Below are 16341 nucleotides of genomic sequence, written 5' to 3' on the forward strand. Positions count from 1 at the left end.
TACAAATTCTTAGGCACAGTCTGATATACATTGCTTGGTATAAAAATTCTAAGACAGTCTAATGTACATTGCATGGTATACAAATTCTAAGGCACAGTCTGGTGTACATTGCTTGGCATATGGCATAAGAACGTCAATAGGAACTTTTCCTGTTCTTAGTTTATAATAAGTTAATAGCGTTTAGTACTCTTTCCAGGGAAAGTAATTATTTCCTCATGATTAAATGTTATCAAAACGAACGACGAATGTCTAGGTGATATATCGGACAATTTTATAACCATAGGGCAGTCAGGCACATTCCGTTTAGGCAGCTGATATTTACCTCCCTTTAAACACACGCGCGCGCGCGCATGCACACACATACACACTCTCTTTCTCCTGTAAAACCAACAAAACGGGGACATATTATTTTTACCATCAAAAGTTGTAAATTTAATGTTGCGTATTTGTGGTCATTGATTGATTAGAGAAACACTGACGACTGTTATCATCGGGTCCTTATAAAAAGGGGAAAACAAGGGACTTACGGCCAGAAAGAAAAGAAGCTAGTAAGAAGGAAGAACGACAAACAGAAGTAACGAAGGCGAGAGGCAGAGAGAGAGAGAGAGAGAGAGAGAATATACAAAGGTACTGACTAAACGAGAACAGAATGTGAAATATTTGATAATTTACCTCTGAGTCAAATAAAATTTATCTGATTGTTTTCTTTCACATTATTCATACTTAAGCCAGAATGCACATTTATTATACATAGAGAAAAATTTAATTCGAGTATAAAAACATATTTTCAGCGTCGTGACTGATGCCATGTACAAGCACTTACAAAAGTTATTTTTATTTCCTATTGGCTCAATATTAACTTATCGGATTTACCTTTAATATGGTTAATTGGAGGAAAGAAATGTTATTATGTTTTGGTTACCATGTAGACTGTTCGTTATTATGCTTCAAACTACATTTGAATGAACTAAAATCAATGTTGATATTTTCCAGTGTATTTCTTATCCATATGTACATGTCTGATAGTTAAATAGGAGATAAAATATACAAACACAGATGAATTGCTAGAATCGTAAAAACAATATCTAAATGTCACCTTTTATTCAGTTTTCTTGGTTGCCATCTAATTTGGTGAAACGTGCTATGAACGTTGGATTGCCCATTAATAAACATGTCTATCGAAATTGCTCTCTGTGTTAAAATAGAAAATATATCATATATTAAATCATGTTAGCTCTTGTTGATGCCATCTTCGGTCAGTAATTCGGAAGCAAAGTGCGCAAGCCGACAGCACAACAGTGTGAATTTTTACCGCGTAAACAGGGACGTAATTTGCCGACTGATACAAATTGAGTGGGACGTGTGTATTGTTGTGTATAGCATGATGTGAAAAATACCAACAAAATGGGGACATGCTCAAATACGCTTATTTTAAGGTTTGTATCATTAAATAAGGCGTTGGTATTAATTTAAGCCGACATTACAAAACTGGACGTCCCCGTTTCGAGGTGTGTCCCCAGTCGGTTGGTGTGTATTGACACTGATGTCCCCATTTTGCGCCTTTTAAAAGCGCACACATACGCGCGCGTACACGCGTACGCACACATCCATCCATCCATCCACCCATCCATCCATCCATGCATGCATGCATTCATGCATACATACATACATACATACATACATACATCCATACATACATATATACCTACCTACCTACCTACCTACCTACATACATACATGCATACATACATACATTCATCCACGACCATTAGTATACCAATTTCACAAGGCCTCTTCTTATTTGATAGTATCTGATCCAATTCTATAATTAAATCTGTTACTGAAATCCAATCATAGCCGTCTGATCATATCCTTTTCACTGAAAAAGGATTTATTTTCTTCCCATTCATTTCTTTTCCATACATTTCCTTCATAGCCTCAGAATTTTCTTGATGAAGAATTGTGTTTTTTGTTGTCTGTAATATGATGTTCTTAGCAGCTAGGGAAAGGAAATAATAGTTGATTCTTGTCAGCTTAATTATAATAAGAGTCAAATAAGGATATTGCTTTGTACAGTATATAATAGTATGATGTAATGTTAATTTTTTTAATTTTCTGTTTAAAAAATTTTTCTTAGAAAAATCAATTACGGTCTCTTTGCAATTAAATAAGAAGAAAACTGCTCACTTGAATAATAGAGTAATACTCACTTGAATAATAGAGTAATACTCACTTGAATAATAGAATAATACTCACTTGAATAATAGAGTAATAGTCACTTGAATAATAGAGTAATACTCACTTGAATAATAGAGTAATTGCTCTCATTCAGAATCCAACACAAGTATATAAACACGAAAGAGGTAAAAAAAAGTGTTCGCTTGCAAAATACAAGAGTCAACGATGCGACGTAATCAGTTTCATGCCTACCAATACATTAACCACACAGCCATGGGCAATTGCCATTGCAAAATTGTATGGGCGATCGATGCACTTCGGGAGAAATAACGAGGTGCATTATTACTGCCTCGTTTTAATCCAAGGCCAATCCGGTATGACTGATACACGTCCGGTATGACTGAGACTCGTTCTTGTTATCTTAATTATTACTGCTTTGTCTCGTCAATTCAAACCGAACAGGAGCATGCGTTTTGTGTCGAGATGATTTTGATAGTTATTTGTCGTTGTCATACTTTGGCAATCTGTTTTAATTAGATGTCTTCACACTTTTTGGATACATAATAGTCGTGGCGTACCTAATTGCGAAATAAGTTGAAAGTTGAAGTCTTCTAGTCGACTGCTCTTAGGTCCTATGCGTCAGCGTTCAGTAATGTGAAACATGTTCCTTAGTGTATATGCTACCAATGAAGTCATTTCTCTCTCTCTCTCTCTCTCTCTCTCTCTCTCTCTCTCACACACACACACACACACGTAAGAAAATCTGAGATTAAAGCATTGCGAAACTCGCCAGCAACCACAGTTCAATATTACATTCAGTAGAGTCCCTAGAGATGCTGAAGAATGAGTCTAATCAGGGGTCAACCGATATAGAAACGCACGCGTAAGGATGGCTGCTAGATTCTGCAATTCAGGGCTCATGGGAAATTTGGTCTAAATGAAAATATTGAATCTTCTCAATGCAGTCTAGTCAATGTTTCAGCCATACATCAGTGTAAGACACATACAGAAATCTCTACGAAATTTATTTGCCATGTAAATACTCAGAAAATGTCTATTATTATTATTACTAAAGTATCATCCTACAGCAGTCTTATGACACGTATCCTTTACTACCTTCAGCACACATTACTTAATAACTGCCGGGGGGAAAGGGGAGGCAGGCAGGAACTTTAGTTCCAAAAGTGGGAAAATGTTTTGCACTGTGCCGTTTGAAGCTTTTATATACACATGTATATTATAGATGTATGGATCCACTTCGACATTAAAACTCGTGTCTTTTGTATAGTAAACTATAAATTCTTGTTAATATTTTTTTCAGACATACTAAGAAAGCTTTTCTTATTAATTATTCAACAAACGGTATGACAAGAAATTATGCGGAAATATGATGGGTTCATAAATCGCTTTCATTGATTTTGTTTGAGAAAAATTTCAAAAAAATGTTTTATCTTTCCAAATAGCCTCATAATCTCTGACAAACATTACCTTAAAATAAAAAAAGATATTGACTAAAAATGCACATATTCGAAGTTCTCCCAGGTCTCCCGGTCTCACATACTATGGCAGACATATCCAACAAAAACTGCTTCTTTCAGAGTGACAGTACTGTTTATGAAAGAGTAAATGTCGAATTCGTGTGGCTGTCAGAGTGACAGTACTGTTACAGAAAGAGCAAATGTCGAATTCGTGTGGCTTTCAGAGTGACAGTACTGTTACAGAAAGAGTAAATGTCGAATTCTTGTGGCTTTCAGAGTGACAGCACTGTTTATGAAAGAGTAAATGTCGAATTCTTGTGGCTTTCAGAGTGACAGTACTGTTTATGAAAGAGTAAATGTCGAATTTTTTGTGGCTTTCAGAGTGACAGTACTGTTACAGAAAGAGCAAATGTCGAATTCATGTGGCTTTCAGAGTGACAGTACTGTTTATGAAAGAGTAAATGTCGAATTCTTGTGGCTTTCAGAGTGACAGTACTGTTACAGAAAGAGCAAATGTCGAATTCATGTGGCTTTCAGTGTGACAGTACTGTTTATGAAAGAGTAAATGTCGAATTCTTGTGGCTTTCAGAGTGACAGTACTGTTACAGAAAGAGCAAATGTCGAATTCTTATGGCTTTCAGAGTGACAGTACTGTTTTAGAAAGAGTAAATGTCGAATTCTTGTGGCTTTCAGAGTGACAGTACTATTTAAGAAAGAGTAAATGTCGAATTCTTGTGGCTTTCAGAGTGACAGTACTGCTTATGAAAGAGCAAATGTTGAATTCTTGTGGCCTTCAGAGTGACAGTACTGTTACAGAAAGAGTAAATGTCGAATTCTTGTGGCCTTCAGAGTGACAGTACTATTTAAGAAAGAGTAACTGTCGAATTCTTGTGGCTTTCAGAGTGACAGTACTGCTTATGAAAGAGTAAATGTTGAATTATTGTGGCCTTCAGAGTGACAGTACTGTTTAAGAAAGAGTAAATGTCGAATTCTTTTGGCTTTCAGAGTGACAGTACTGCTTATGAAAGAGTAAATGTTGAATTCTTGTGGCCTTCAGAGTGACAGTACTGTTTAAGAAAGAGTAAATGTCGAATTCTTGTGGCTTTCAGAGTGACAGTACTGTTTAAGAAAGAGTAAATGTCGAATTCTTGTGGCTTTCAGAGTGACAGTACTGTTTAAGAAGGAGTAAATGTCGAATTCTTGTGGCTTTCAGAGTGACAGTACTATTTAAGAAAGAGTAAATGTTGAATTCTTGTGGCCTTCAGAGTGACAGTACTGTTTAAGAAAGAGTAAATGTCGGATTCTTGTGGCTTTCAGAGTGACAGTACTGTTTAAGAAAGAGTAAATGTCGGATTCTTGTGGCCTTCAGAGTGTCTACTGTTTAAGAAAGAGCAAATGTCGAATTCGTTTGGCTTTCAGAGTGACAGTACTGTTTAAGAAAGAGTAAATGTCGAATTCTTGTGGCTTTCAGAGTGACTACTGTTTAAGAAAGAGTAAATGTCGGATTCTTGTGGCCTTCAGAGTGACAGTACTGTTTAAGAAAGAGTAAATGTCGGATTCTTGTGGCCTTCAGAGTGTCTACTGTTTAAGAAAGAGCAAATGTCGAATTCGTTTGGCTTTCAGAGTGACAGTACTGTTTAAGAAAGAGTAAATGTCGAATTCGTTTGGCTTTCAGAGTGACAGCACTGTTTAAGAAAGAGTAAATGTCGGATTCTTGTGGCCTTCAGAGTGACTACTGTTTATGAAAGAGTAAATGTCGAATTCGTTTGGCTTTCAGAGTGACAGTACTGTTTATGAAAAAGTAAATGTCGAATTCTTGTGGCCTTCATAGTGACAGTACTGTTTAAGAAAGAGTAAATGTCGAATTCGTTTGACTTTCAGAGTGACAGTACTGTTTAAGAAAGAGTAAATGTCGGATTCTTGTGGCCTTCAGAGTGACTACTGTTTAAGAAAGAGTAAATGTCGAATTCATGTGGCTTTCAGAGTGACAGTACTGTTTATGAAAGAGTAAATGTCGAATTATTGTGGCCTTCATAGTGACAGTACTGTTTAAGAAAGAGTAAATGTCGAATTCGTTTGACTTTCAGAGTGACAGTACTGTTTAAGAAAGAGTAAATGTCGGATTCTTGTGGCCTTCAGAGTGACTACTGTTTAAGAAAGAGTAAATGTCGAATTCGTTTGGCTTTCAGAGTGACAGTACTGTTTAAGAAAGAGTAAATGTCGGATTCTTGTGGCCTTCAGAGTGACTACTGTTTATGAAAGAGTAAATGTCGAATTATTGTGGCCTTCATAGTGACAGTACTGTTTAAGAAAGAGTAAATGTCGAATTCGTTTGACTTTCAGAGTGACAGTACTGTTTAAGAAAGAGTAAATGTCGGATTCTTGTGGCCTTCAGAGTGACTACTGTTTAAGAAAGAGTAAATGTCGAATTCGTTTGGCTTTCAGAGTGACAGCACTGTTTAAGAAAGAGTAAATGTCGGATTCTTGTGGCCTTCAGAGTGACTACTGTTTATGAAAGAGTAAATGTCGAATTCGTTTGGCTTTCAGAGTGACAGTACTGTTTATGAAAGAGTAAATGTCGAATTATTGTGGCCTTCATAGTGACAGTACTGTTTAAGAAAGAGTAAATGTCGAATTCGTTTGACTTTCAGAGTGACAGTACTGTTTAAGAAAGAGTAAATGTCGGATTCTTGTGGCCTTCAGAGTGACTACTGTTTAAGAAAGAGTAAATGTCGAATTCGTTTGGCTTTCAGAGTGACAGTACTGTTTAAGAAAGAGTAAATGTCGGATTCTTGTGGCCTTCAGAGTGACTACTGTTTATGAAAGAGTAAATGTCGAATTATTGTGGCCTTCATAGTGACAGTACTGTTTAAGAAAGAGTAAATGTCGAATTCGTTTGACTTTCAGAGTGACAGTACTGTTTAAGAAAGAGTAAATGTCGGATTCTTGTGGCCTTCAGAGTGACTACTGTTTATGAAAGAGTAAATGTCGAATTCTTGTGGCCTTCAGAGTGACAGTACTGTTTATGAAAGAGTAAATGTCGAATTTTGTGTGGCTTTCAGAGTGACAGTACTGTTTAAGAAAGAGTAAATGTCGAATTCGTTTGGCTTTCAGAGTGACAATACTGTTACAGAAAGAGTAAATGTCGGATTCTTGTGGCCTTCAGAGTGACTACTGTTTATGAAAGAGTAAATGTCGAATTCGTTTGGCTTTCAGAGTGACAGTACTGTTTATGAAAAAGTAAATGTCGAATTCTTGTGGTCTTCATAGTGACAGTACTGTTACAGAAAGAGTAAATGTCGAATTATTGTGGCCTTCAGAGTGACAGTACTGTTTAAGAAAGAGTAAATGTCGAATTCGTTTGACTTTCAGAGTGACAGTACTGTTACAGAAAGAGTAAATGTCGAATTCTTGTGGCTTTCATAGTGACAGTACTGTTTAAGAAAGAGTAAATGTCGGATTCTTGTGGCCTTCAGAGTGACAACTGTTTAAGAAAGAGTAAATGTCGAATTCGTTTGGCTTTCAGAGTGACAGGACTGTTTATGAAAAAGTAAATGTCTAATTCTTGTGGCCTTCATAGTGACAGTACTGTTTAAGAAAGAGTAAATGTTGAATTCTTGTGGCCTTCAGAGTGACTACTGTTTAAGAAAGAGTAAATGTCGAATTCTTGTGGCTTTCAGAGTGACAGTACTGTTTAAGAAAGAGTAAATGTCGAATTCGTTTGGCTTTCAGAGTGACAGTACTGTTTAAGGAATTAATAAGTTCCAAGAGGCCAAAATCAATTTTACGCAGGGGTCCTCCTCAAGATCACGGGTATTTACGCCGCCATTTTCATCCCACCTACCAATTAAAATTTATAAATAATAGGAGAAAATAATCGTAAATTCCGCATGTAGCATTAGGTTCATTGATTGCCTTAAATATCCGGATTGAGGAATTTCATTAAGATTTTCTCTTCGATTCCCTCGTACAATTTATCAGTTTTAAAATTTGGATAACAAAAAGTCTAACATCGCTCACCTTGGATTGTTGTCTTCGCACAAATGTGACTTTCAAATCACAATGCCCAAGTTTCATTGTTCTAGCTATCAATAAAAATTAATGAACATATCTATTCTTAATGGTTGTAACAAGTCCATCGGAGAAGGACGGATAATTAAAATGTTAATTAGCTCTGAACCCCCAGTCAGTAAAGCTAACGGTCTAGGAGTATAAAATATAAAAATAATAAGGTGAAATGTATTACAGTTTAATAAACTATAACATGGTATTCAACAATTACAGGACAATGTTTCAATGCAATTGCTTCCAATCAATACAAGGCCTTTTCAAATTGCTTCTTATTTCATTACGCGAAATTAAAGGTGAGAGTGTCTCCTTCCCGTGACCCTTCTATCTTGCTGATCTGTAACTTCCGCCTTGTATTCCTTTGTCGGTACTTCCGGTACCCTTGTTTCCGTTCTTCCGGCCCTCCTTGTCGGCACTTCCTGTACCCATGATTCCGTCCTTCTGGTCCTGCTTGTCGGTACTTCCGATGCCCTTGTTTCCGTCTCCGGTCCTACGGCTTTGCACTACTGCCTATTCTCCCGGCCCTCCACGTCTTCTCCTCTCTCTAGTCTTCCGGTGGCATCCTATCCCACCTAGAAAGCTTCCTCAGAAGACTTTATTTCAAATTTCATCCGAACTCCCTAGAACTCATTTCCTGCTCTTTTCTGAGTGCCTAAAAGCGCAGTCTAGTGTATCCCAACTCTTTCCACGTCCAAACGTGCACTGATTTTTTCGCAATGAATGTAATAGAATAATGTCTGGCTGCGTGAGAAACCCGCCCAAAAGTTGTCTATCTTAGTTCTAATTGGATATCGGTGGTATTTTTCAAACTGTCATGGGTAGTAGCACTGATATGTTATAATGTCAGGTTTCCGGTCTCTAAGCCTCAGCCGACCGGTGACATCAATCGCTAATGGCAATACAAACAGAATACTCACCCGGTGGCAAGGTTCTCTTTTGAAGTAACCTCGAATTTAACCGTAACGCAATGGCTAATGCAAGGAAAGGAAGTTTTTTTTTGTTGTTGTTTCAGAATCGGTCTAAAGTAGTAATATTATATAAAACGTATTGACACTACCCAAAGTACTTTGCATTACGAATTCTATCAGAAGATATTCGTAAACAGTAGGCAGGAATTGTTAGCACATTTTCTCACACACCGTGACAATGGCATATATAAAAGTTTCTGCATGGAACCAAGTTCCTTCCTTAATAAGTTCGTGCTAAAATCGACACAATACGTTTTAGGGAAGGAGTTTCTTGAATAAATGCACCGTAATGGAACGAATTGAATTAAGTGACTTGTCAAATAAAATTAAAAGAAAATCTTCTTGAAAACACAACTTAAATTTAAGACAAGCAAATTTCTTCAGTGTAATACAGTAGTTCAGTTAAAGAACGGTGCTGTTACAACAACACAATGATGCAATGTGCAATATTCTTAAGTACTGGCATAAGGAAGAACACGAAACTTCTTTTACATAGTATGCTTAAGAAATAGTCTCGTTAAAATTGTTCAGATCAACCCAAACGTGCCTTCGAGGCGAGTATGGGATAGCTATCATTCCTGATTTTAAGTGTTAAAATGTAAAAAAAGATATTTACACAATATATTACGATCCAAGAATATCCTTTTCATGTGGAATCAGATTCAAATATTAGGCGGATTCAGAAGATGGTTAAAAATATATTGTTTTCTCGCAACTAACCGCTATGAAAAAGTCATGCAGACATCTTCCAAAACTATTATTTATTTCTTCCGTTATGCCTGCTGTGCCATCCATAAATAGAGCAGCTTAGACTGCTCGGCAAAAACGGTTTCTTTGCCGTTAGAATTCTCATGTCTCTCTTGTTTGCTGCAAGATCATGCGAGAGTACCAAGTAATTTCAAGATGAGTTCGTTCAGAATGTTTCGCGTCGGACTCCTAATTTTAGGGTGAAAGGTTCAGTACCCACCTAGATTAGCTGAAGTAGAATGCCTTAGTGTGTCCTTGTGAAATACAAATGGCTCCCATTTCTTCTATGTGATACAACCATTCATATATTAAAAGTAAGTTAAAACCAGCCAATCAACATAAGTATATACAAATTACTTATATTGAAGCTCGTATGCAAAGTTCTTTAAAAAGAGAAACGATGACTTCAAAAACATTGACATTATTATCTGTTTAGATATTTGTAATTATAACAATTGAATTTAATATTTTGCTGGATTAATGAAGTCATGAAACTTGAAAATTATCACTACGCTTCAAAAACATTTGGGTTACTACGGATGTTTCTGCAGAGCGTAATCGGTTTTCAAGCACTGTAATTTTACGAATGCTGAAAACTATGCCTTAAATTTTTTAATTAGCATCCAAGAAGAGGAAATAGAAATAAAACAACGCAGTTTAGTATAATGCGAAATCTTGATTGTTTTATTTTTTAAACACTGGAAATATCTGAGATGGATGAGTATTGATGTAAAATGGAATCAAGTAGCTATCGAAAATTGAGCCAAGTGTGTTTTAACGAGAGGGACCGTAAGCATTTCAGGGTTAAGGAGTTCACGCTTGAATGCAGAAGTATCAGTTTAAGTACGCATACCATTCAGTTAAACTAAGAAATACTAAAATCCTAAGTCCTTTAAATTACGTTACACTTAGAACACTATCGAGTTCAACCGCTGTCTGTAGATATTTCACCCAACCCGACAATGTTTAAGGAACCACTACTCGTAAAATGAATAGTATTATCTTTATTGCCCGTATAAAATCTATAAATAACTGAAAAAGAGACACGACTGATGTATTAAATTCAGGAGAAAAGTATGTTAACAGTACTGTCTTACGTTATAATAAAATTTAAGTTCTTATATTGATGTAGTAACATAATTTAGCCGTCGATAATGTTAACGGCATTGTCACAAGAGAACGGATATATTTGAAATCAACTGAGAGAGAGAGAGAGAGAGAGAGAGAGGCGTATTGCTAGATTGATAGTACTGGAGTGTGGGCAAAAACATTTTGTTTCAAAGCTTATTATTATATTTAATGAGACATTCAATATAAATATTATTCGTTAAAAATTAGGCTTACAATATTATGGTTACGAAAATTAGACACTTCCTTTCCAAGAATATCACAAACCATTTGCACAAGCCAGTTGATCAATTACACCACGTGACCTTACCGCAGATTAAGATTTATGTGGATCGGCTTCTGCATTTTGGAATTATTTTCGGACACTGAGCGGAAATTTCACGACACTAGGAACGAAAAAATTGATTCTAACCATTCATTCAACAAAATGAACGGTTTGCTAACAAAAATTACAAGCATTTTGGCAAAGCAAACCCCTCCTGCTTCTCTGCTTTGTTCTTTGATGAATTATAACGTAAGACACATGATACAATTGCCACAACAAAAGTCACTGGACAACATCAAACACATCTTTAGACCTACCAGTAATACTCGAACAGATCTATTCTCTCCGATTAGTGTCTCCAGATTTTCCTAGAAAGGTGAATTAGGCACTAAATGAAGTAGTTTTCAGCGCAGCTCCGCAAGGCCAGCGCTATACAGAACTCTCATCTGCTTTGTTCCTGGCTTTATGTAGTATTGCAAATCGATAACACTATGATGTCAGCGCGGAAAACCAGAGGAAACTCGATTGCATGAAATTGTTGATTGGAGAAAATCAATAATTTCAGTGCTACCTACAGTCGATGCAATATTTCAGATATGAAAAGCATGTTCTACAAGACTGATTGATGTTTGCACTCTGCTGCGTAATTCCACAATGAAAGGTATGGAAAACTCTTCTCAGAAGATGCAGTATGATTGTTTGTTTTCATTGACCTGTCATTTCTTTGTCACACGAGGCTTGATAATGATCAGATTAAATCGAAATTTTGACAGCAATTAAAACTCCCAAGGTCCCTCGACATTCAGAAATAAAGTTTGCATGGGTATTTTGTTTCCACGCAAAATCGAAGCAAATACAAACACAATTTTATCAGCAAATGGAACAATGTCACCTAGTATTTATGACTTGTTTCACTGAATGAATGTATAATTGGAGTCAGTTTGGTTCGATGAAAAAAACATACTTTATATCACAATCTTTACCAGTGATTCAACTTTGAAAGGTTCAGTAACATTTAGAAATGACTTTTGAATTATGTTAAGTGTTGTTTGTGGAACAACTGTTACTTAAAGACAATCAAAATCCTTTTACTGTCGCATGCACCGTCCTCCAAAAATGGATGTTTGATGCGTTTACAGCATTGCATGAGATACTGGAGTCATTAAAAACCAAGTTGTAGAAGAAGGTTCAGCATGCATGTTCCGGAACTGTCAGCTAAATAAGGTATCATGGGTTTCATCAATTTAATCCCTTAATGCAATTTCAGGAGAGATTAGATTTAAACATTAATATAAACAAGACTTTCGTCACGAACTCTATTTTGGGAATGTTCTTTAACAGTCAGAAACGAATTTTGCATGATGTAAGTGTTTTCTGTGCTGTAGTTCATGAGGAAGACAAGGCGAAAATCATGTCGTACAGCATTGTCAGTTCCAAAGTTTTAAAGCCACGTTTGTCAATGAAATTATGCTATACTGCAGTCGTGCGTGGGGGCTGGTGCAAATAACTATAAAAAGGAAAGTTCTATAACCGATTCATACATACTGTTAAACGTTGTTATTGCTAGAGTGTTAGAAAAAGACAACAATTTTAAAACAGAAACTGATAACACTGGTGTGCTAACAACAGCAGATATAATATTGAATAGCTACGCCATAGTAGAACGTCCAGTATATTTGTAATGTTTTCGCCGGAAAGTAAATTGTTATATTTTACAAACTGTCAGCAAGATAAGGTACGATATATTCTTTAAATCGAATTAAATGTTATTATTTTACGCAAAGTTCGATCGAGAAAGATAATTTTGTTTCGAAACGTTATCGAGCATTTAAATTCAGGAAGGTTCTACAAATATTCAGGTACGTTTCTTAGATCACAAAAACTAAGATAAGAACTAAATCCGCTAGTGTTGTAAAGAGCTTCCGTAAAACGAGTTGCTAAAGGGCTGACAGCAATACACAATATTGATGACATTACAACCATAAACAGTAGAATATTGACTAATTTCTCTTGATGGATATTTTGTCTTGCAAATTTTCAGCACGGAAAATGTGAATGGGTTGGTGGTAGATTGGTATCTTGGTTCAGCTCAGCGGATATGTATGGATTGTGATGGATTGATATTTTCAGCAGGGGGATATGGGTGGGCTGGTGGTAGGTTGGTATTTCATCCACAGGGGATGAGAGTGGGTTGGTGGTTGGTTCGTACTTTATTCGGGAAGGGGCACCCCGTCGTTAGCGCGCAGGTCAAAAGCGCGCCGACAAAAGCGCGCAGCGAAATATGTCCGTCAAATGCACGTCGTCAAAAGCGCGCAGCATAAACTATACGCTTGTAAACTTATTATGACTTTGATTGACAAATGTCTCATTTCGAATAAAATAAACTAATATACTGAATCAGTGTTTCCAGTGAACAGACATCAAAGTGTGTACACTCGTGATATTAAGTAGAATAAATTAATGGCTTCAATCACTTTTCATTGAGCAGACATCAAGGTGCGTATTTACGCAGTATAAGCCTACAAAACTGTAAATACCAAATTCATTTTCTAAAAATTTACACAGAAACTCATATTAATAACTTTAACGATTTTTTAAATAGCGAATATTTGCTTATTTCTTTGACATAATAACATTTATAATGTATGCCATGCGCGCTTTTGTCTTGCGCGCTTTTGTTGGTGCGCGCTTTTATCTGTGCTCGCATTTGTCGGCGAGCTTTTGACCTGCGCGCTCAAGACCGGATACCCCGGTGAGTTGTAATTTTCAGCAGGGGGATGTTAGTGGTTGGTTTATATTTTATGCACAGGGGATGTGGGTTGGTTGGAATTTTCAGCAGGGGGATTTTGGTGGTTTGGTGGCTGGTTGCTATTTTCTGCACTGGGTATGCGTGTAAGTTGTTGAGTTGGTTTGAATTTTCAGCACCGGGGATGAGTGTGGTTTGGTATTTCAGCACGGGGGATGAGTGTGGTTTGGTATTTTCAGCACGGGGGATGGGTGTGGGAAGATACTAATGCATGCCCTTTATAAAGACATTATTGTTGTTTCATCTAATATTGGATGAAGATATTTAATTAAAATCTTCACTAATGAGTCTAATTTAAAACAAAGCGCTAGTCAGAAATGAACATATATTGATATATGGTGAAGACAAGATGAAAGGTGTATCAGCGGGTGCTTGTAATGCCACTGACAGTGGAGAGAATGCTAATGACAGTAAAAACCAGACCGATGAAGGATGAAATATGCATATTATTTCACCGAGCTGTACAATAACATTTGATAGATATAATTTTCATGGTTCTACCTCCCTCCTCCATTTCCCATGGAAGAATAGATTATATAAATGAAATGGTATAAATGGCAGGCATTTTAAATTTCGGAACTGTTATCTCGATGAGGCTAACTGACGTTTATACTTTACGTGAGTTGTTTGTCAGCAAAACCACACTAACTTTATAAACACACAGAATTACAAATTACCTAAATTGCAATCAGTAATTCATGTTAGTAATGCCAGTTAATAATGGGATTGAATTTGACATATGTCCTAATTTGGACTGACGATTAGAAATGCGTATCATATACAACAAATTTACGTCTTTCTGCAATTGGTTTATAGTTGTATATTTTACCTGCCGTTAATAGAACAGTGGCAATACTAAATACCATGTTACTGTAGAAACATTGGCCTGCTCGCATTGATCTTTACAATCAAACACGAACAGAAGTTATTTTCTTACTCAGGAATGACATTTTCATACAAAATATCTTGCATGTGTTGGTCTTACGTGTTATTACCACAATATAAGCATAAATTAATCGAAATGGTTACTGCCAAATTTTCAAGGTTGAATATTTATATCATATACACCGTGTTTGTGTGCTTAAATCAATGATAAAATCACCTTACCCAAAACTGTACTGATGACGTATACAATACCAAGCAATGGTATCATTTTCACGTACAATTCAACGCATGTAGTGATGAGAAAAAAAAAAAGAATACTTAAAGATATTTAGATTCCAGTAACGATCATTTCCAAATTGCTCTAAGGATACTGGGTAAGTTCTTTTTTCGAATTTCTAAGGAGAAATGAAATACTGGAACACAGGCTAATTTTATTAATTTATAAATTAATTAAATTTATTGTCACAGCTGTTGAGCACTGAGTAGCGAGCATGTGTAGTGAATACAATTCAATTTTGTTACACAATAAAAACAATACACATGATACAATGTATTTAGTTTAACATCTTTAAAAAGAGCGAATACAAATATTACATGCATTTAACATAACAGCAAAGATCACACGGTATCCAGATATAATGTATATTTGTGTAAAAGTTTGCATGCGATAAAAGTGCAGTCAAGGCTAGTTGTGTTAAAAAAATAACATTCACTATAACAAAATTGTTTATTTGTTGATTTAAAAGATAGAAAAGATATCCTAGACTGTTTTATAAAATACGAAGATACACAGATTTCCTTTATTTATTATGATATTGAAATAAGTAATATTAGCCAGATGGAGAGAGAGATGGTAAAATACTGCGTTACGAAGAAAGAATATAATGAGATATTTTTTACGTTGGTATATGCACACACTTGGAGTATACCAGCTTTACAGCACAAATGGAAAATCTCAAAAGCTACACAAGGACTGTCCATACATTTTTTTTATAAAAATAGAGATAGAATTACAGAAAACAAAGTTCGATATAAAACAGTGTACGGTGATTCAGTACGTGCAAAAGCTGTGTTTGTTACCATAGCAGTAACAAACTTTGACATAAATCGGAAATACTTGAAGGATTGAAGAATTTAAAATTGCTGTAAATAATCGTTCTTCGTTGCCTGTTAATAAAAAAGACCAATTAGAAATCACAAGGGATGGTCTGGATGTTTTTATACCGTTTCAAATGGTCAGTAAAGAACAGCATCTGTAACATTTTGTCACGATTCTGAAAGTTCAGTAGATTACAAATATCAATCCATGGTGAGAACAAATTAAACGGGTCAAAAACAAGATAAATTGTGCTGAATGGACCACTTTCAGAATTCGCGTTTCGGACGAGTTGCCGTTCCTGATATCGATCGCTAAAAATTGCAAGGCTATCACTGCTGGTGTCTTCATATGGAAGTGAAGGTCAGCATTGGAAAGTCTGAATAATATCATGGCATCATGTACATGTACTTACAGTCTTGATGAACCAATACGAGCTTTCAAAATATATAGACCTACAATAATAATAATAATAATAATAATAACTATCTCCAATATTTCTTTTTAAAATAAATAAATAGCACAAATGGCCAAGCAATGAAAAATATCTCAGAAATTGGTTTTATACTAAAGGTTTAGCGTGGAATGTATTTTATCTTCTTTTGCACGAAACCAGTTTTATTAAGTTCTTTTTAAGTTTAATGAATATTTGTCAAGTCATGTTTAGAGCTATATACAGTTTAGCTATCGGAGCATGTTTAGAAGTATGTCTTTAAATAAAC

The 16341-nt window shown here is 35.8% G+C and overlaps 1 protein-coding gene across 2 annotated transcripts in view; it reads right to left on the reverse strand.

Moving 5' to 3' along the window:
* The window catches only part of LOC149800361 (uncharacterized), a 112532-nt gene extending 101249 nt beyond the window's left edge, over positions 1–11283 (reverse strand). For both annotated transcript variants that reach the window (XR_016421367.1, XM_089959990.1), the window contains exon 1: positions 11150–11283. The gene's annotated coding sequence lies outside the window, so the exon portion shown is untranslated. The remainder of the gene's footprint in view (positions 1–11149) is intronic.
* Positions 11284–16341: the final 5058 nt, after the last annotated feature.

Source organism: Sinohyriopsis cumingii, chromosome 5 (genome assembly GCF_028554795.1).
Source record: "Sinohyriopsis cumingii isolate HCF-2022 chromosome 5, ASM2855479v2, whole genome shotgun sequence".
Taxonomy (NCBI): Eukaryota; Metazoa; Mollusca; class Bivalvia; order Unionida; family Unionidae; genus Sinohyriopsis; species Sinohyriopsis cumingii.